Source organism: Trichosurus vulpecula, chromosome 1 (assembly GCF_011100635.1).
Source record: "Trichosurus vulpecula isolate mTriVul1 chromosome 1, mTriVul1.pri, whole genome shotgun sequence".
Taxonomy (NCBI): domain Eukaryota; kingdom Metazoa; phylum Chordata; class Mammalia; order Diprotodontia; family Phalangeridae; genus Trichosurus; species Trichosurus vulpecula.
Window position 1 is genome coordinate 54,692,153 of NC_050573.1, and position 21,725 is coordinate 54,713,877.

The following is a 21,725-nucleotide window of genomic DNA, read 5'->3' on the forward strand; positions in this document are numbered from 1 at the left end:
CCGGGGATCGGAGAGCTTCCTGTGTGATGAGTCGTGGGGCTGGCTGAGGGGAGGTGTGTTAACGTGGTCTACGCTAGGGGGAGGGGCCAAGTCAAGAACCAATCGGCCCTGGTCGTTCAGGCGGCGCTTGATGATGTCAAAAACTCTATAAGAGGGAAGAGGACAGCTTGAAGATCCTCCTTTCCTTTTCCGGTTGGAGCCAGAGACGCCTACAGCTGAAGCTGAGCTGCCGGTAGCAGAGCTGACTAGAGGCTAGCGGGTAATCTTCTTACCGTAGAGGAGAAGCATGTATACGATTTTGCCTTATACCATCTCGCTTCTCTGTGGCCTCCTGGTTACCCTAGTAAGGCAGACTTATTGGGCCTGGAAGCTTTTGATGAAAATATCAAAATGGGGTTGCTGGTTTGTGGGCTTGTTATTGTGGAGTGTAAATACATGCTTTAGTTCTCCTGCCTTCTGCCTAGAGAATTCCTTATATCCTGCGGTTCTGGACCTTTTAGGCACATATGAGATTCTCTTTGAAATCATAAATTCTGCCTTCCTAATATAACTCCCTGAGGGAAGGGACAGTTTTGTTTTTGTCGGTGAATCTCTGGGACTTATCGTGTGTCACTTGTAGCAGGTGATTAATAAATCCTTGTAAAACTGAATTAAATCTAATTGAATGGTGCAGGAAGGAAGGAAGGAATGGGGGAAAAGAAGCTACATCTTTGAGCCTTATCGTACTGCCCCATCCCTAGTCCACTCCCTTACTTGAGGGCACTGGATAGAGCCCTGGGCCTGGAGTCAGGAAGACCTAATTTCAAATCTAGCCTCAGACACTAGCTGTTTCTCAGCCTCAGACAATAACTGTGTGACCCTCAGTGGTTCACTTAACCACTCACTGCCTGCCTCAGTTTCTTCATCGGCAAAGTGGGGACAAAAACAATATCACTTAGCTCCCAGGGTTGTTATGAGGATCAGATGAGATAACATTTGGCACAGTGCCTGGTACATAGTAGGCTCCTGTCCCCTTCCCAACCCCACCTTCCAGGCAAGTCCTTCCGGGAAGCAGATTCCATGGCATACCCAACCCTGGAGGGAGTCCCAACTAAAACAACTTTCCCAGGTCAGCTCACACTTGCTGACAGCATAGGCCTTTGCTCTCTGTGGCTGTTTATACTTCATTGTGTTTGTTTGTGTGTGTGTGTTGTCTCCGGAAATTGTTAGAAGGCAACTGAGCTTCCTTCCTCTTTTGGCATCCCTTCCCCCACTGTACCTAGTATGGTCCTGGGAGTTTTGTTAGGACTCAGACAATGTGGTTGTTAACAGTCTGGTGACCCCATTTGTCCTGACTCTTGATGGAACACTGTGGTGCCATCTCCACTGAGGCCTCCTGAAATGAACTTTCTGTGCCACCTCAGGGTCCCAAGGTATAGCTGGACCTAATTCAGCTTTGCTTATTTTGAGGGGTCCAAGAGGTATCTTTATAGGTCTTGGGGCTGGAAAGGGAAGCCCGGTGAAAAATAGGAATTCCTAGGATTTTAAAGCTGGATGTGACCCCTTTGTTTGGGGGAATTTAAAAAATAGATCCATATCTTGTTTCTACATTCATATGTTTTTCCCCTTCTCCATCCCAGAGTCATCTCTTATAACAAAAAAGAAAAAAGCCTAAATTGAGCAACCCAACAAACGCAATCAAGTCTTACAGCAAGGGAGTATTATATCTCTTCCTCAGAGCCAAATTTGGTCATTAGAATTATATACATCATTGAGTTTGGACACTGCTCTCCCCTGGTTCTCCAGGCTTACCTGGCTGACTTGGTCGTCAGTCTCCTTTGCTCCATCTTCCTCTGGGTTACCAACTACTAACTATGGGTGTCCCCCAACACTCTGTCCTGAAATCTCTTCTCTTCTCCCTCTACACTATTTCACTTGGTAATTTCATCAACTCACCTGGGCTCAATTATCTTCTCTATACAGAAGGCTCTCAGATCCATTTATCCAACCCTAATCTCTCTCTCCCAAGCTTTATGTTCTAGGAGGACCACCTGCTTATTGGATATCTTGAACTGGATGTCTCATGGACACCTCAAATTCAATATGTCCCAAACAGAACTCATTACCTTCCCCTCCAAACTCTCCCCTCTGGGACAGTTTCAGAAAAACCTGGGAAGACTTCTAATAACTCATGCGAAGTGAAGTCAAAAGAACCAGGGAGATCACCATACATAGTAGCAACAGTAGCGCAATGATGGCCAAGCTGTGAAAGACTTAGCTACTCTGATTGATATAATGATCCAAGACAACTCCAAAGACCCCCTGAAGAAAAATGCTATCTATTTCCAGAGAGAGAACTGATGAACTTCGGGTGCAAATTGAAGCATACTTTTCCACTTTTTTACTTTTCTTGCTTTTTTTTTTTTTGCGACATGGCGACTATAGAAATACGTTTTGCAAGGCTTCACGTGTATAGTTGACACATTGCTTGCCTTCTCCATGAGGGAGGGATGGGCAGGAGGGAGGGAGAAATTTGAGAATTCAAAAAATTTTTAAATGAATGTTAAAGGAGCAGCTAGTAGTACGACAGATACAGCACAGGCACTGGAGTCAGGAGGACCTGAATTCAAATCCAGCCTCAGATGCTTACAAACTGTGTGGCCCTGGGCAAGTCACTTAGTGCTGATTGCCTCCCAAAAAATAAAGAAAGCATAATTATTTAAAAAACAAAAAATAACTCTCCCCTCTTCCCAGATCCTTCCCTATTACTGTGAAGGGCATCACCCAGTCACTAGTTTCCCAACCTCAATAACATCCTCGACTCACTCTTTTTTAACTTTTTTTAAATTACAAATTTATTTTTTATTTTTAGTTTATAACACTCAGTTCCACAAATTTTGGGGTTCCAAACTTACTCTCCCTCCCTCTTCTTCCCCCTCACCCCTAAAACGGCATGTAATCCGATTCTACATCGAACTTTACATAATAGTCCAGTTGTAAAGAAGAATTATAACCAATGGAATGAATCTTCAACTCCTCACTCTTACCTTGGAACTCCATGAATAACAAACTTGCTTTCATCTTTAAACACTTCCTTTCCCCACTCCTTTCATCTTCTGGCTTTCAGTAAAGCCTGGCTCCCTCCTGATGACACAGGCTCTCTAGTTACCTTTTCCAGTATTGGTCGCACTTTCACTCATCCCCACCCACTCATTCACTGGTCAAAGTGGGAGAATTGGAATATTCCCTTTGCCGTGTCCAAATTCTCCCTTTACCACCATCACTCAGTTACTCTCTTCCTTGGAGATTCATTCAATTCATATCTACCATTCAATCTCAGACCTCAAATCCATTGGCAAGTTAGGGGGCTATCTACACCAAGCAAGTAAAAACTTCCCTCAGCAGAACAGATGGGTCAGAATAATTTGTTCCAGCCATGAAGGCAGCTGAAGCAGGCACTGTGGAGTGCTTAGAGCTTGGTTAGACATAAAAGACACCAAGGTCATCCACTGCATCTCAAGCCAGCACCAGTCAACCTGACTTTTCTCTTGCCGTTGGACTTTGATGACTCAGGAAGAGAGGGTAAGTCTGAAAACTTTATGCACTTCTGCCTTGCTTAAATCGAATCCATGTGCAAGTCAAGACATCACCCCATGATGTCATTGGTCCTCTCAGAAAACGAAGAACGAACAACAACACCTAGTCAAAATTCTGGTAACTGTTGTCTACTGACTTCCAGGGAATTCCCCTCCTTTCCTCAATGAGTTTAGTTCTCTCAGTCTCTCTCCTCCCCAACTGCCCTCATACTGGAGGACTTCAACATAGATAGATAGATAGATAGATAGATAGATAGATAGATAGATAGACGGATGGATGGATGGACGGAGGGATGGATAGAGGGATGGATAGAGGGATGGATAGATAGATACTCTTGCAAATACTCTAACCTCTCAGTTCCTCAATTTACTCATTTCCCATGATCTACTCCTCTACATCATCTCAGCTACACACAGCAATAGTCATACCATTTATCTCATCATCATCTGCTTCCATGTTCATGGAGTCTAAAATTTCCTTATCTGATCCCAATCTATTGTCATCCCACCTCTCCCTATGCTTTCCAACCCTATGCCTGTTCTTTGTCTTCATCAATCCCTTCAGTCTTTCCCAGGCTATCACCCCTGTGATGGCTACACTCTCCTCCCTTACCCATCTTGACTTCATTGGTGAACAGTTCAAAGCTATGCTGTCCTCTCCTAGCCCCTTGACCTCTTATCTCATCACCAATCTTGTTCCACCAAACCCAAACCTTAGATTACTCCCTCATGTGTTGTCAAAATAAGGTAGAGAAAATCATGAAACCATGCTGACTGGGTCCACTACAAATTTATGTTTCATGATCCCAACTGAGCCCTCACTCCAGCAACACAATCTAAACCCTCACTCGGTCCATGCTTCTAAATGGATGCCTCCACTTTCTATCTTCTCACTAATAATAGTTAAGGGAGCAGATAGATATAATTCTATCTTGGTAACCCTTCTCTCTGCAAAGAGCAGAATGGCCAGCCTCTGGCCCCTCTTGCTTCCCCTCTAGGCAAGAATAAAAATCTCCCTTAGAGGAGGGTAGAAATCTAGTCTTGCCTCCCTTCAAGCCACATCTAGACAGACCTATGTGGACACATATAACCTACATGGATGAAACAATATAGTCCCTCCCAACGCACATACACACACACACTTCTTGCATACTTATCCAACACTAATCTCTCTTTCTGAGCTCTAGTTTCTCATTTCCAACTGCCTCTTATGCATCTCAAATTGGATGTTCCATAAACATCTAAAACTCAACATGACCAAAACTGAACTCATTATCTTTTCTCCCAAACCTTCCTCTCTTCCTGACTTCCTTATTACTGTGGAGAAAACCACTGTTCTCCCTACTTCAGACTCATAACCTAGGTGACAGACTCAACTCCCCATTTTCTCTTGGCCTCCAGATCCAACCTGTTGCCAAATCTCGACTCTTTCGATGGTATATACCACCTTCTTTCCATGGTATACACCAATTCTTTGCATGTATATACCACCTTCTTACAATAGTATATACCACCTTCTTTCCATGGTATTTACCACTTTCTTTTCATTGATCCTGTTACCACCTTGGTGCGGGCCCTTATCGCCTTGTGCCTAGACTATTTCAATAGCCTGCTAGTTGGTTTCCCTACCTTAAGGCTCTCCTCCATCCAGTTTATCCTCCACTCAGCTGTCAAAAGGATCTTCCCAAAGTGCAGGCCTGACCATGTTATCCCCCATCTCCCCTGCTCAATATCCTCCAGTGGCTCCCTTATTACCTCCAGGACCAAGTATAAAATTCTCTGCTTGGCTTTGAAAGCATTTTGCAAACTGTCCCTTTCCTCCCTTTCCAGTCTTCTTATACCTTATTCTCCCCCATATACTTTTTGATACAGTGACACAGACCTCCTTGCTGTTCTTCAAACAGGATACTCCACCTTCTGACTGCCCGTTTTCACCAACTGTCCCCCATGCCTGGAATGCTCCCCCTCCTCATCTCTTTCTCCTGATCTCCCTGATTCTTTCAAGTCTCATCTGTCCTCTACAAGAGGCCTTTCCCAGTCCTTCCCCCCACCCCACTTCATACTAGAGTCTTCCTTATGAGATTGTCTCCAATTTACTTGTATATATCTATATCTACATATTTGTTTGTATATTATCCTCCCCTCTAGAAGGTGTACTCCTTATACTGTTGTGCAATAAGAAATGAGGAACAGATGGACTTCATTAAAAACCTGGAAAGACTTATATGAACTGATGCTGAAGGACAGGAGCAGAACCAGGAGATTATTATACATGATTACAGACATGCAGTATCTGCGATGACTAACTTTGATAGACTTGGCTCTTCTCATCAATACAAGGTTCAAAGACAGCTCCAAAAGACTCATGATGGAAAAAGCTATCCACATCCAGAGAAAGAACTGTGGAGTCTGAATGCAGATTGAGGCAAACTATTTGCTCTCTCTCTTTTTCCTTCTTTTTTGGTTTCATTTCTCCTTTCTCATGATTCATTCCATTGGTTATAATTCTTCTTTACAATTGACTATTATGTAAATAAGTTCAATGTGAAGGTAAATATAAAACCTACATTGGATTACATGCCATCTTGGGGGGGAGGGAGGAGGAGAGGAAGGGAGAGAAAATTTGAAACCCAGAAACTTGTGGAACTGAATGTTGTAAACTAAAAATAAAAAATAAATTTATAATTAAAAAAAGAAGATGTACTCCTTGAAGGCAGGATCCATATGTTTTCCTCTATTTGTATCATTAGTGTTTATCACAGTGCCTGGTACATGGTAGGTGCCTAATAAATGCTCATTGACTTACTGAGTGCTTTTCTTTGTCCAATCTTTTCACTCCATAGAAGGCAAAACCAAAGCATAGGGAGAGGGAGGCAAGGTCACACAGGGAGTCAGAGCTAGGATAATATCTATGGTAAGGCCATCTGTGCAAAGTCCAAGGCCCCAGGCTTGATGCCTAGGAGAATCAGAAGAATACTGGAAAGGGAAGGGACTCAGTGTCTACCTTGTTCTTCTCCCCACCAAAGTCCATGGAAAACTCCATGAATTTCCATCATTGACCCCCTTGGATCAATGGATTCTACTGTGATCATTAGAACTTCAAGGCATCTTAGGGATCATTGAGTACAACCCCCTCATTTTACAAATGAGGAAATTGAGTCTCAGAGAGAGAACAAGACTTGCTCAAGGTCTAACAGTTAGTAAGGAGAAGAACCAAGCTATCAGGAGACCTAGGAGTTCAGATACTTATCTTACAGTCAGACCTCATTGAAAATGCTAACTCTTGACACTGGAGTTGTATGACCTTGGACAAGTATCTTAACTTCTAGGGTTCCCCTTTTCCTCAACTAACTGCATGGGGTGGAGGGGGTGGGGTAAAGTTAGACTTGTCTAAGGTCACATGGAGGGTTAGAGGTAGACCTGGAGACTGTTCTCCCCCTTCTGTCTTTCCTCTTTACTCCCCCTCAACCAGGGAGGGAAAGAAAGAAGGAAGGAAGTAAGGAGAGGGAGGAGAGGAAGGAAGAAAGTAAGGAAGGGGGGGGGGAGAGAGGGAGAAAGAGAGAGAGAAGATCCAGGAGATGGAAGGGAGTAATCTCTGGCCTCTTTTCCTCAGCACTTCAAGCCTAGGAGTTCCTTTGGACTAGCCTTGGCTCCACGAAGCCTTAGGGAATATTTCTGTGAAGGCAGGAGATTTCTCAGCATCTCCGGCCCTTGCCTCACAGATTGTATAGAAGGGTGTGATATCAGAGGAGAGGCCGAGGGTGGAAGGGAGGGATTGTTAAAGAATCCAGTTCAGCCAGCAAATACCTGGGCTGGGTTTGCCCCTCAGGCAGCTTAGTTATGCTAGGACCTAGGTGATGACATCCACAGTATTTCCTGGTAAGGAGCACCTTCTGAGCAGCCCCCGAAACTCCAGCCCTCCCTGAGTCCCCAGATCAGGTCTTGAGGTGGGGACCTCCCCTCCCTGCCTATGCTTTGACCTGTCCCCCCATGATCTCTTCGGCATTGGTGATTGCTTGGTCCCTTGCTAAAAAGTCAACCCACTGTCCAGGGAAGTGCTCTGGGTTGGGAGTCCAAAGGTCTGGGCCACAGGCTTGGCTCTGACCTCTCTGAGCCTCAGTTCCCTCATATTTAAACTGAAGATAACCCTTGTACCACTTCCCTTCGGGGCATCTTGAAAGCATTTTGTAAACACTGAAGCTCTAAGGGACAGCAGAGTTCCTATCGTTAATGATCCTGGTTCTATGTCCCAGGGCAGATAAATTCTCTTCCATGTGTCAATTTCTTCTTTTACAAAAAAGGAAAAATCTATTCTATTGTGAGGACACCTTGTAAACTGTAAAACAGTGGATAAAGGAAAACTCTGACTGTCACCTGCAATCTCTGAGCCTTCAGACAAGTCATCCCCTCTGAGGATCTGAGGGTCCTTAAATCACAGAATGTCAGATCTTAAAACAAGCTGTCAGAGCTAGGAGGACTCTTAGGACGTAGACTATGGCATATTAGAACTAGGAGGGACCTTAGAACATAGACCATGGAATTCTAGAGCCTTCCTAGAAGTTCTGGGAGGGCCTTTGAATGAATGGATGAATGAAAAAGTATTTATTAAGCTCTTACTTACTACGTATCTGACAGACCCCAGGGCTCCTTTCTCCCTGTTTCAGGTTCTTTCCTTTACCTAACATGTTGCCCCTCAAAGCACAGTGGATGGGTCAAAAAGGGGAGGAAAGTGGGGACCCAGCTTCTCAACAAATGCAGAGATCTAAAGAGAAGGAGGAGGAGGAGGAAGCCTTGCCTGTCTAGGCTCAGACTTTGGGGACCTATGCCCTGGACTTGAGGAGAACTTGACTTTCAGGTCGATACCCCTGAGGGAGCTCAGGAGGAGGCTACAAGTCTCTTGAAGCTCTCCCAGCAAGCACTGGCTGTCTATGACCATTTACCTATGCTGTCCCCCACTGAGAAACTGCTGGAAACAAAATCCTAGCAGGAAGAGACTTTCAATGAGCATGAAGTCCAACACCCATTCGTTCCTTTCTCCACCCTCCTGCTCCCATTTTTTAGAGAAGGAAACCAGAGGTTCAGAAAAGGGACTTCCCCAAGGTCGATCAGTGGTTCAGTAAGGGTAGGGGTGGGAATAGAGTCCTGAGAACCCTATATCTCTTGGCTACTGGCCAGTGTTAGGAAATAAGGCAGATTCCTGACAAGGTGGACCCATGACGCTGGGTCCAGCAGCTGAGTAGGGCCCTGGGGTTCCTCTACTAGCCCTGGACTGATTCTGAGAAAATAGAAAATTTTGCATCTCATTTGCATGTAATTCCTTTACTATGGACCTGAGGCCAAATGCCAGCTCTATTCCTTCTTTCCATCTTTAATCAGCCTGGGGAAGTCCTGTCCTACAAAATCCCGGTATTTCCCCCATCCCCCACCCCGTACTTCAGCCTCTCCATTTCTGGGACCCCCCCCCAGTCTGGCAGCTAGTGAAGTAGAAACAGTAGAGTGTGCAGGTGTTTGCGAAGAGAGCTCATTCTTCTACCCCGGGGGGGCTTTCGAGGGTCTCTTCAGAGGCTCTGCTCCAATGGCCTCTTCTCCCCAGGCCCCAAAACAAGGAAAACAGGTTTTCGCTTAACATTGAGTGAATGACCTTGTTCAAGTCCCTTCCCCTTCCAAGGCCCCAGTTTCCTCTTCTGATAAATGAAGGGGTTGGGTTTAATGGTCTCTGAGGTCACTTGTAGCTCTGACACTTTGCATTTGATTAAATTCAACACATATTTACAAATACCTGATACTATCCGTGCCAGGCACTGGGCTGGGCATTGGGGATACTGGGGCAGAAAAGTAATAGCGATCTTTGCCTTCAAAGAATTTACATTCATCATTTAAGCCGAGCAGTGACATAAGATAATTTGAGGAGGCAATGAGCATTAACAAGGGAGATCAGGAAAAGCCTCATGTAAGAAGTAAGCCTTGAACCAAGAAGGGATTCTTAGAGGCAGAGGTGTGAAAAGGAGTGCCTTCCAGGTATAGAAGACAGCCTGGGCAAAGGTGTGTAGGCAGGAAATGTCTCGTTTGGTTTGGGAAACTGTTTTAGTGGGGGTAGTGATGAGGTGGGGGAAACTGGATTGGGACACAGGAGACTTCAGTTGAATCCCAACTCAGGCATTTCCTACTGTGTGACCTTGGGGAAAGCACCTCATCTCTGCAGGTCTCTGTCTCCTCCTCCACAAAACAAAGGGCTAGGACCATATTTCCTCTAAGGCTCATTCCTCCTCTAAATTGATTATGACAATGTCTAGACTTCTTTTGCTGAAACAGGCTATAGGAAGGGGAATAATGCAGAAGAAGTCTGGAAAGCCAGGCTGGAATCAGATTGGGAAAGACTTGAAATGGGGAGCTGACTTTATTTTATCCTAAAGGCAGTAGGGAGACCACTCAAAATTCTTAAGCCAGGAAATGACATAGTCACACCTGTGCTTTAGGAAGATTATTTTGGAAGCCGTATGGAGAATGGATTGAAGAGAAACACTGGAAGCAAGGAGACCATATAATTGTTTGTTGCTGTTTGGTCATGTCCAGCTCTTTGTGACCCCATCTGGGGTTTTCTTGGCAGAGATACTGGAGTGGTTTCCTTCTCCAGTTCATTTTACAGACGAGGAAACTGAAGCAAACAAGGTAAAGGGACTTGTCCAGGGTCACACAGCTAGTGTTTTGCCATTTCCTTCTCCAGTTCATTTTACAGATGAGGAAACCGAGGCAAACAAGGTGAAGGGACTTGCCCAGGGTCACTCAGCTAGTGTTTTGCCATTTCCTTCTCCAGCTCATTTTACAGATGAGGAAACAGGGTAGAATGACTTGCCCAGGGTCACACAGCTAGAAAATGGATTCGAATACAGAAGGAGGAATGTTCCTGACTCCAGGCCCAGAACTCTATCCACTGCCACCTAGCTGCCCTCCCCCCACCCGTATAATTATTAAATCACATATTTAGAACCAGAAGGGGCCTTAGAAGTCATCTAGTCCAATTCTCATCTGCCTCATTAATTTACAGAAAAGGAAAGTGAAGCCCAAAGAGGTTAAATTTCTTAACTAATTTCTTAACTTCCCACAAGCTGGAAGAGGATAGGATTAGAATTTGAACCCTTGACTCCAAATTCCTCATTCTGAGGCTGTTGTAACAGTTGAGTTGAGGAACGACGAGGGCACGAGCTGGCGAACTTATCTGATGTGGAAAGGGAGAGAAGGCAATGGAGGCAGTAGTCATGGTGGAGGTAGAATTGACAAGCTCATGAGCTAATTGGAGGTTGAGAGAGGAAGAGGAATTGAGGATGATTCTGAGATTGTGATCTATGGTGAGTAGAAGGGAAATGGTGCCCTCAATAGAAACACCTATGAAGCATTTAACATGAGCAAAGTTGGGCAGCTAGGTGGCACCATAGTGCAAAGAGCACCAGGCCTAGAGTCAGGACAACTCATATTACTGAGTTCAAACCCAGCCTCAGACACTTACAAGCTGTGTGAGCCTGGGCAAGTCATTTCACTGTGTTTGCCTCAGTTTCCTCATCTGTAAAATGAGCTGGAAAAGGAAATGGCAAAGCACTCCAGTATCTCTGCCAAGAAAACCCCAAATGGGGGACACGAAGATTCAGACACGACATGAGTAGGTACTAATAATATGACCTCCAATTCATGAATGAAAACATCAAAACTCAGAGAGGTTAGGTAACTCTTCCAGAGCCACATAGCTAGTAAGAGTTAGAACCCAGGTCTTCCAGACTCCATGGTGAGGACTCTCTGCACTACCTCTCAGTTCTTCCTGACTTTGGATCTTGTATTCCATCTACTGGGCCACTGCCTCTCTGAAAGTGACAGGGTCAAACTCCACTCATATTACCGATCATACCTGCCCCCAACCAGGTATGATACAATGCTTCATAAGTATCTTGAGGAATACTCCAACATCTGGAGTGTCTCCCCTTCCTTCATCCCAAGTGTGTACAAGATCCATTACAATGACTCCTGGAAGAAGCCAGAGTTTTCTCCCTTTTAATTCCCTGGATCTTCTAGATGCCAGAAAAGAAAAGGAACTGAAGGGTAGTAGTTAAATTGTCCAGAGAATTTTCCCTTAAAGGCAGCATCCTCAAGCTCTTAGGATGTTAAAAAGAAGGCAATTGACCATCTACGACAATCAGAAGGAGCCCGGAGGATGAGCAAGGGAAACATGCCTGACTGTGAATTTGCAGGATGAGATGATAGGGCTGGGGTCGTGGGCTCAGGGCAGGATTGATGTTGGAGACATTAATGAGACTCTGAAGTAACTATGGGACCCCTGTGGCAGTTGTTCATGAGCAGGAAAATGGCGGCTAAGGCTATCGGGGTTGAGATGGGGTTCGCCATCCACATGGAATTGAGTCTTTTCTTTCCCTTCCTTGTGACTTTGATGAAGAGAGGATGCCTGACTGCTCTTCTCTACAAATGGCCTCTGGGTACATCTGTTCCATTGGTGAAAGTGAATTTGAGAACCGGGAGACTCAGGGAGCAGCTGCCACTTCTGGGGATGGCCCTGGAGACCCTCTTTTTTCAGCCACTCAGGAATAGTGTTTCTCTTAATCTCGGTTCTATTCATTAAGTAGACAGTACTCCAATCTGGAATGTGTGTGTAGTGCTTGTAGAATGGGAAGGTACTGAGAACCTTAATGGGAATGGGGACAGAAAGGAACAAATAAATTATTATAATCTTTGTATTAAAGGCTTGTTGTTGTTAAGTCCTATCTGACTCTTGGTGACCCCATTTGGGGTTTTCTTGACAAACTGGAGCGGTTTGCAATTTCCTTCTCCAGTTCAGTTTACAGATGAGGAAACTGAGGCAAACGGGGTGAAATGACTTGCCCAATATCCCATAGCTAGTAAGTGTCTGAGTCCACATTTGAACTGAGGTCTTTCTGATTAGTTCTTTCTGACCCTAGGCTGACACCCTACCCTCTGGGCCATCTAGCAGCCTCATTAAATGCCTGATCTAGACCAGGGCTTTTTAATCTTTTTCTGTTCTCTGCTTGGCAGCTCTGTTGGCATTGTGTGGCCAGAGGGCATGCGTAGTGCAAAGCATGCATGCTTTGTGTTCAGAACCAAGGCTGCAATAAAGTTGCGCAATGCACCATGGGCAAGTGCTGCCAGAAACACCTCGGATTCATTACCCCTTTGATCTTTAATTAATTTTTGGTCATTGCGTGTTCAGAAACCTTTTACTGTTGCCAAATTTTTTGTGACCCCATAATGGGTTGCGACCCACGGTTTAAGAAGTGCTGTTCCAGACTAAATGAAATGAAATAGAATCTGGGCCAAGGTACTCAGAGTCTAGAAGCCATGGAGAACCCAGAAAGTGAAGATGGGTAGGCAGGAAGCTTGAGTTGGCCATGGAGACTCAGATGATATCCAGGTAGGAGGTCCATAACCTTGTATGTGTAAAAAGGATTGCAGGGGACCAGGGAGTGGGAGCAGCTCAAGCACCACCTGGTGGTCAATGCTGAGATCACACTAAGTGGCCCTTTCTCTTTCACTTGACATCACGCTCTTGGTGTCCATGGAAGGCAATTGCTCTGGTGGACAGAATTCCTGTGTCTTACATGTATAGACCAATACTCAATACCAACAGAATAACACCCTCCCACATCTGTTACCAGACACAGGGAACTCCAACGTCCATGCAAAAACCATTGCACCTGCAAAGATGTATGTATGGAAGGCTGTCTTTCATAATGATATAATGCCTTTAATCTCGGATGTCCGACAAGTGTCTAAAGCTGATAAGGTGGCTCAGCCAATCCTGGGGGAACTTAAAATAAAAACCATTTGAACAGTAATTCAAAGTGGAGAGGCTCCTACTTCCTCCCAATCATGCTTTCTACAAACAAACACTACCTCTCAAATACTATGAGGAGTTCCTAGCATTGAAAATGACTAAGGAAGACTTCTGGCCCAGATGGCTGCCTTAATGGGAAGCAGACCATTCAGGTCCCATACTCCAGCAAAAACCCCTAAATCACAGCACCCTGAATAATGAGCCAGACATCCAAAGAAGAAACTATAGTTCTTGCATATATGTATATATGTGTGTGTGTGTGTGTGTGTATGTGTGTATGTATGTGTATATATAAATATATATAGGCTTCTTCTTCCCAGAAGAAGTCAGCCAGAAGCCCACAGGCGATAGGAAAGGGGTCCTCCAGCAAAGTGACGTCAACACAATGACAATAACAAGCAATAATAAATCCAGGCTCCCCATACAACCATCTTGGGCCGGTGAAAGGTGAAGAGTTGTTTTAACATATGAGAGCTACAGTTATTTTCTGCCTTTCCAAGGCAGCAAGGTGGCCCAGTGGATAGAGAGCTGGACCTGGGACCAGGGAAGACCTGTGTTCAAATCTGACCCTGGATACTTACTAGCTGTGCGACTCTGGGAGAGTCACTTCACCTTAGTTTTGTTTCAGTTTCTTCAACCGTAAAATGGTGATAATAATAGCCCCTCTCACCTAGGATTGTTGTGAGGGTCACATGAAATAGTCATTGAAAAGCACTGAGCACAATGTCTGGCATACAGTAGGAGCTTAATGGATGCTTGTTCCTTCCTCTTTCCTATTTTGTATCCTAACTGAAGGAGAGAATGGGACATATCATGAGCATTGACGAAGGTGTGGCTCACACTATGCCACTCTTTGGCTCAATGAATTCCAGCAGCTCTTTCTTGCCTTTAGGACACAATGCAAACATCTCTGTTTGGCTTTTAAAGTCTTTCACGGTCTGACCCCAGTTTACCTTTTCATACTATTCTCCTTCATGCACTCCACACTGCTGCTGCCCTCCCATAGGTAACAGTCCTTCTTCTTTCCCATCTTGGTACCTTTGCCCAGGCTTTTCCTCATGCCTAGAATGCGCTGCCTCTTTACCTCCTAGTAATCCAAGCTTCCTTCTAAGCTCATCTCAGGTGCCACCTCCTACAGGGAGCCAGTAATGATTCCCCACAGTTGCTAATGCCCTTCCCTGGCAAAACCACTTTGCCTATATTTTATATTTCTTTTTGTATATACATACAATGTCCCCCAAATAGAATGTAAGCTTTTTGAGGGCAAAAATTATTTCATTTTTGCCTTTTAATCCTCAGATTACTGACCTCCCTGGTTTCCTTTAAATCTCAACTAACATCCTGTCTTCTATAGGAAGCCTTCCCTAACTCCTCTTAATTCTAGTGCTTTCCCTCTATTAACTATTTCCTATTTAACCTCAATGTAGTTTACTTTGTATATATTTGTGTGTGTATATATGTGTGTGTGTGTGTGTGTGTGTGTGTGCGTGCGTGTGTGCATATTCATTTATATTTGCTTGCAAAAAATATTGTTGGCACGGAGTCCCAGGGAGGAATGGAGTTGGAAACAGCAACAGCAACGGTCACTTACTACTGAAGACTTGTGCATCTCATGACCTTCTCATCACCAACACTGTCTTCTGTTTTCCTAAATGCAATAAAACTTCATGCATGCACTCTCGCAGCAAACATTGGCATTTAATAGACTGTGATTGTAAAGAGAAGAGACAGATGGGATGTGAGAGTTATAAAGACAACATGTGGCTCAGAGTGCTGGACTGATGGGATATCAATTAAGTTGGGTGTCTTTGATTGAGTCTTACTAGGTGCAAAGCCCCAGACCCAAACCCCTATCTACTAGGTGCTATGCCTATGTGGGCGTGAAGCCCTCAGGGTCCTAAGAGGAGTTGCTAACACCAGAGCCAATAGTACGGCACCTAAGTTCTGGTTGCTGGTTGGATGTAGGCTAAAGAATGTATAAAAAGAGAGCGGAGCTATTTGCAGGAGGCTCTCACTCCTGGAGGCACAGAACTCTGGGCAGCCTCTCTAAGGGCCTCCAGGCTGAACTCAGATGTGGATGGTTTCTTGGTGACTATGAACTGTATTTGGTTTGTCTGTTGCTCTGAAGTTCAGGCTGCTGGCTTTTCCCCCTGAATTGAGTGAATATTTGTAGGTTGGATTAAAATAAGATTGTTAACCCCTTAAAGTTGCTTTCCTTAGTAAAGCAGATCAAAAGAACCTGTGTTGGCAGCTTTCTGCATGCTGGTTGTTGGTAGGTCTTACACTCCTACAGCAGCTGCTAAGCAGATTATTGCAACAACTGATCATAGACTTATCCTCTCCAAGCTAAATATTTGCATACAGCAAAAGCAGGAGCCCCAAGGCAAAGTGGCTATCAGATTAGAGCTCTTCTCTGGGGAGGAACAGTTTATTGCTAACTTGGAGGGAAAGTTGAGCCAACACACAGTTGGCAACAGTGGAGCTGAAAAGGAGTGGGCAGCTTTCAGAGATTTGTTGTATAGCACTGTATTTGCTCATCTGGGTCAGAACACTTGCAAACATCAAGACTGGTTTGATGAAAATGATGGGGAAATTCAGAAGCTGCTAAATTAAAAATGAGAATTTTACGGGGTTTACCAGCAGGATAGTCTATCTATCTCTAAGAAGGTAGCAACTAATTCCTTCAAAAGTAAAGTACAAGCAAAGCTTGGAGAGATGGAGGCTTCTTGGCTCAGTAAGAAGGCAGATAGAATTCAGTATTATGCTAATAGTAACAATCCAAAACACTTTTTTGATGCCCTCAAGGCTATTTATGGGCCAAAGACCCATGGTGCATCTCAACTACTCAGTGCTGATGGAGTCACATTGACTAGTGATAAGGACCTGATCCTAGGGAGATGGGCTGAACACTTCCATGGTGTTCTCACAGACCATCATCAATCAATGCTGAGGCCATTGACCGTTTCCCTCAGGTCAAGGTCAGTCCCTCCCTATCTGAAGAAGAGGTTTGGAATACCGTTAGGCTCCTTTCATGTGGCAAAGCACCAGGTGCTGATTCTATTCCAGCTGAAATTTACAAGGTAGGGGGTCCATTGTTCATACAAAAGCTGAATGAAATTTTCCAGGTCATAGGGAAAGAGAAGATTATCCACCGGGAGTTCAAGGATGCCTCTCTTGTCCGTCTCTATAAAGGTAGAGGAAATAGATTGTCCCGTGGAAAGTCACAGGAGGCTCTCTTCCTTGTTCATTTCTGGCTTGCCAGCATATTCTTGCCAGAGTCCTCCTTAATAGGCCGATCCTTCACTTGGAAGATGGCCATCGACCTGAGAGCCAGTGTGGCTTCAGAAAGGGCTGAGGAACAGTTGATATGGTGCTTGCTGCCTGACAATTCCAGGAGGAAGGCCTGACCAAAGCCTTTGATACTATTAGTCATGGGAGCTTATGGAAAATTATGTCAAAACTTGGTTGCCCAGAGAAGTTCATCAGCACCATACATCAATTTCATGACTGCACGTTTGCCCAGGTTCTGGATAATGGATAAAGGACAATGGTCTCACACTTCCCAGTCACCAATGGAGTGAAATAAGGCTGTGTGCTTGCCCCCACGCTTTTTAATAAGATGTTTTCAGCCGTGTTGTCAAATGCCTTCAATGAGGACAAACACAGCATTGAGGTCAGCTACAGCACTGCTGGTAAATCCTTCAGCCTGAAAGGGCTACAAGCAAAGACCAAAGCAGAGGGAGTGTTGGTGCGTGATTTTCTGTTTGCAGATGACTGTGCACTCAACGCAGCCTCTGAAGCTGAGATGCAACAAAGTATGGATCGACCCTCTGCTGCTTGTGCTGATTTTGGCGTAACAATTAACACCAAGAAAACAAAGGTCCTCCATCAGCCACCACCACACCATCCATATGTGGAATCATCAGTTACAAGAAATGGAGAAGTTCTGAATGCTGTGGATAAGTGCACTCACCTTGACAGTGTACTTTCCAGAGATGTATACGAAAATGACGAGGTTGACATATACATTGCCAGATCTAGCTCAGTATTTGAGAGGCTGTAAAGTATTAGAGGAGAAAAGTATTAGACTGACTACCAGCTGAAGGTCTATTGTGCTGACTTCATTGCTGTATGCCTGTGAAACCTGGACCGGCGACATGCCAGGAAACTGAATCGCTTCCATTTCAATTGTCTTAGAAAGATTCTGAAGGTCACCTGGCAGGATAAGGTACCGGACACTGAGGTCCCTATTCAAACTAAGCTGCCAAGCATTCGAACTCTGCTTCAGACAGTGCAACTCCGATGGGTTGGCCACATTGTTCGAATGCAAAATGTATGCTTGCCAAAAAGACAATTTTATGGAGAGCTCACACAGGGCAAGCGTTCACCTGGTAGTCAGAAGAAGCCATACAAGGACACTCTCAAGGTCGCTTAAGAACTTTGGAATTGATTGTGTGATGTGACAGACACTGGCACAGGACACTCAGCATGGCGTGCCCACATCAGAGAAGGTGCTGTGCTCTATGAGCAAAGCAGAATTGAAATGACTCAAAGGAAACACAGGATGTGCAGGTTTAGAGTATCCACCCCAAATGTTCACACAGACTATTTGTGCCTGACCTGTGGTAGAACACTCGGAGCTCATATTAGTCTGAGCAGCCACAGTTGGAAACACTGTAATTTGACTCTAGCACAGTGACGTCACTTTGGTCCTCTTCAAGAACAAAGGACAACAACCAACCAAACAATTTGTTTGCATGTTGTCTCCCCTATTAGACAGCGAACTCCTTAAGGACAAGGACCGTCTTTTACCTCCTTTTGTATCTTCAGTGCTCAGCACAGTGCCTGGAACATAACAGGTGCCTAATAAATGTTGACCGTCCATAGAGAACATCAGGCACATCCTCCTAGAAACCTAGCATGAATGCTGTGGATAAGTTCACTTACCTTGGTAGTGTGCTTTCCGGGAGGTGTGTGAGTAGGGAAACCCACGTGTCCAAGACATCTTGTGACTGTGCACTGCTGGCCTTGTTCTTGATCTTTTAAGGGAACACATTTTAATCACACATTACCTTCAGCTATCCATTCCCCTTTGGGTCCTCTTAGTTCTTGTGCTGGACCAAACCCTTCTCTACTACTTTCTAGCCACCGAAGCTGCATAGAGCTCTTTTAATATAGGACTGCCCTTGGAAGGGCACTGAGAAAGTGCTAAGCAATTTCAGTTGCAAGTAGTTCCCTTGAGCCAGAGAATTGCCAAGCTCCTCAAATCTGCTCTGGGGCTCTGAGGAGTTTCTCTCAAGTTGTAGGTGGCTCTAAGTCCAGGTCATCTTTTCCTAGCCAGCTCTTCAAATAACAGGAGACTCTGTTTTCTCCAATTAGCTCTCAGCAAAGCCACGTGTCTTCTCCAATGAATACAGCTGACAACGAAGTTGAAGCAAAAGCTGTTCTCCCACTTCCCCTTTCTCCCTCTGAAACCACAAAGGATAGTAAAGGGCAATACAGGCAACTCCTTGAAAGGTTTCTCCTCTCTCAGGCTGTAGAGGTGGTGCTAGAGGGCAATATTGCCTTTCTTCAACCAATCAGCTCTCAACAAAGCAATGCCTCTCTTCCAATCAACTCAAAGAAAAGCAGTCCCTGCCCTCAAGAAACTTACATTGTGATGGGAAAGACAATATGTGTTAAAATAGATACATACAGAATAGACAGAAAGTAATCTTTGTGGGGAAGGCAGTAGTTGGAGCGACCAGAAGAAGGTGGAATTTGAGCTGAATTTGGAAGGAAGACAAGGATTCCAGAGTGTGAGGGGGAAGAACGTCCCAGAATGGGAGACAGAAAGTACAAAGGAAGACAGGAGATGGAAGATGGACTATATGTGAGAAACTGGAAAGATGAGAAGGTACCAGGATGTGATGAGCTTTAAATACAGTTTTGCTCAGCAAAGTTCTCTTTTTATGACAGAAGAGGACCTTGATGGTGAATCTGCCACCAAGTAGCACGAGAACCTTCTTGGAGGATTTTGTTATACCTAAGATTCAAGGTAAGAAATATCTGCCAACAGCTACTGCTATTGGCCATGGCAAAGGCAAAGCCAAATTAGCTGAATGGCATACTGTGAGTTCTAGTCTATCTTCCATCTCTTCTTTCATGTGTTATTTCACAAGGGCAAAGGCATGTAGGCTGCCTACAAAGGCAACTTCATTCTACTTGCTTCATGTAAATCTATTTACCTCATTGTTGGATTCCTTGTTGGTTGGTGGGGCGTCTTCAGTGAATATTAACATGCAATATATAAATGGTTAAATGGAAACATCATTTAAGATCCTCTCCAAGAGTCCTGCCCCATATCTCTTTATTCCCCATCTTCTACACCTGTGCTCACCAAGGCCCACATTATTAGGCTATGCTGATGGCTCCATCAGTCAATCATGTAATTATGTGTCACCTTTTGGGTTTTATCCTTGGTGTGACTTTCCAGAGCATGAACCTCTCTGATCTAAGCCTGTTGAGGCAATTTGCTTTGTTCATCCTGTATCATCCAACTGGTCATTGGCTCTCCATTTCTGAATTACTCTTTTACTCCCTAAGTGAGACAATATGTCTTTTGATTGACCATTTTAGATGATAGTAGAAGCTATACCAACTTCTACTTTGCTTAGTCCAGGGGTGGGGAACCTGCAGTTTCAGGCCACATGTGGCCTTCTAGGTCCTCGGGTGAGACCTTTGACTGAGTCTAAGTTTTAAAGAACACATCCTTTTATTAAGAGGATTTGTTCCGTGAAGTTTGGATTCAGTCAAAGGGCTGCACTTGAGGACCTAGAGGGCCACATGTGGCCTCGAGGCTGCAGGTTTCCCACCCTTGGTTAGCCAGTTGAGAAGGTTTATATCTATACCTCTAATACATTCAAAACGTACTGAGATCATTATAAGATACAGTTTGTGACTCACTGGCCCGACTATGAGGCAGAACCTCACCATTACTTCCTCAATTATGTTCCCCCATAGGCTTCTAACCTAAGAACAGTCACCTGGTGCCTTGTTTGAGTCCTTAGAATCTATGTCATTTCTGAGCCAAGTTCCATGAGTCCCTCATGGAAACATGTCCACTAAGGGCTTAGGAGGGTTATAAAATCTAAAGAATTATTATTGCAGAATTGCAACATTATAGTATTGTGTGTGGGTGGCTCTCTGCTATAAAGATAAGGCCGGCTCATGTGAAGCATGGATTGCTATCAGATTTGGGATCTGACCCATCACATTTCCGAAGACTGCTATTTCTGCCTTGTGGGCATCAAGTGGACGGCCAAACCTGCAGATTAGACAGGGAGAGGCAGCAGCCTCCAGTGTTGCCTTGGCCAGGTTCTCTCCTATCTCCAAAAGGGGCATTGGGAAAGAATCCTATACCTCTTCCACACATCAGTTACCTTTAGTTGACAAGTACAATAAAAGGTCTGGAATAAAATGCACTTTCTCTGATCACTCTCAAGGGGATGGTAGCATTTAGCTTACTGTCACTGGCTAGGCGCTCAGGGATTGGGGATTTTAGGTTGTTTTGCCTTTCTTTGTATCCTCGGCCCTTGGCTCAGGTCCTGGCACATGGCAGGAGCTTAATAAATGCTTGTTGACTGAGCAAACACTGGTTATACAAAAGGTCATCACAAAAAGTGAATAAACATCTTTGTCAAAATAAGCATTAAAAAGAAATAAGAGAAGATATATGGATCAGAATAAGGAATCAAATGCACCAGTGTCTATGGGCTCTTCAATTCTGAAGCACGATAAAAACCTGAACTCAAGCAAGGAGAGAAAGATCTAGGGATGGGGTAGGGGGTGGAGGGAGTCCCAAGTGTTGGAAAACAGGGACATGGTATAGGATAGTTTCCCAATGTGTCTGCGGTTCTGTAGAGGTCTGCCATTTTAGAGGCATGTCTTGATCACCTCTTTTGAAGTCTCACAACAATCTGAAGTCACATTTCTATCACACAAGGTTACATAGCATCCTGGCCTCAGAGGTCTCTTAGCCAATCAGAAGTCCTGTTCTCTTACACCTATGGATTAGCAGGATACAGTTTGATGGGTTTGTCCCTCATCAAAACTTCCCCAGGCTTGGATAGAAGTGATGACAATCTCATAGTTTGATCTAATCTCAAAGAAAAAAAAACAACCCTTAGTAATTTAAAAAAAAAATACTATCACTGCCAAGGAGATAATGCCCTATTCTGAAGTCCTTGGATTTCACTGGAATCAAAGATATAATCAGTTTGTCTTTGTTTTTAATCTAATAGAAGACAATCAAGTTC